Below are 457 nucleotides of genomic sequence, written 5' to 3'. Positions count from 1 at the left end.
ATACAAATTACAATAGTGAGAAAAAAATACATATATATACAGTATACATATATATATACATAAATATGGGATAATGATACCAATATGTATCTTGTGTACTAAACCCCCAGAAACAAACCCCACTGCAAATACAAAAAAAATAACCCAAAAGTTTGTATGAATGCAAAAATGGGTGAAATTAAGGAGGAAAATGGGTAAAAAAAATATTGGTGTCTTGCGTCAGTGCAAAATGATGAATATCATGGAAACTGTAGCTTACAACTTACTAGACATCCCAGAAGTCTTCTGAGCAATGGAATTTTCTTAAAGAAGAAAAAAAAAAAAAAGGAAATAGAAAGCTTCTGTTTCCATAGCAACACACCCCTGTCACCTCCACTGCTTAGACTCTTAAGCAAATGACAAATTTGTAGTCCACCTCGTGGAATGGTCTATTTTATGAAAATAAATTGTTTGCCAG

The 457-nt window shown here is 32.2% G+C and overlaps 1 protein-coding gene across 3 annotated transcripts in view; it reads right to left on the bottom strand.

The window, feature by feature from the left end:
• Positions 1-457, bottom strand: part of PDE4B (phosphodiesterase 4B) — a 247,534-nt gene that overhangs the window by 169,525 nt on the left and 77,552 nt on the right. The gene's annotated exons all lie outside the window — the stretch shown is intronic.

Source organism: Nanorana parkeri, unplaced genomic scaffold (assembly GCF_000935625.1).
Source record: "Nanorana parkeri isolate BGI_ZX_2015 unplaced genomic scaffold, ASM93562v1 scaffold630, whole genome shotgun sequence".
Lineage (NCBI taxonomy): Eukaryota > Metazoa > Chordata > Amphibia > Anura > Dicroglossidae > Nanorana > Nanorana parkeri.
Note: the sequence above shows the minus strand (reverse complement) of the source record. Positions and strands in the feature narration are given on the sequence as shown.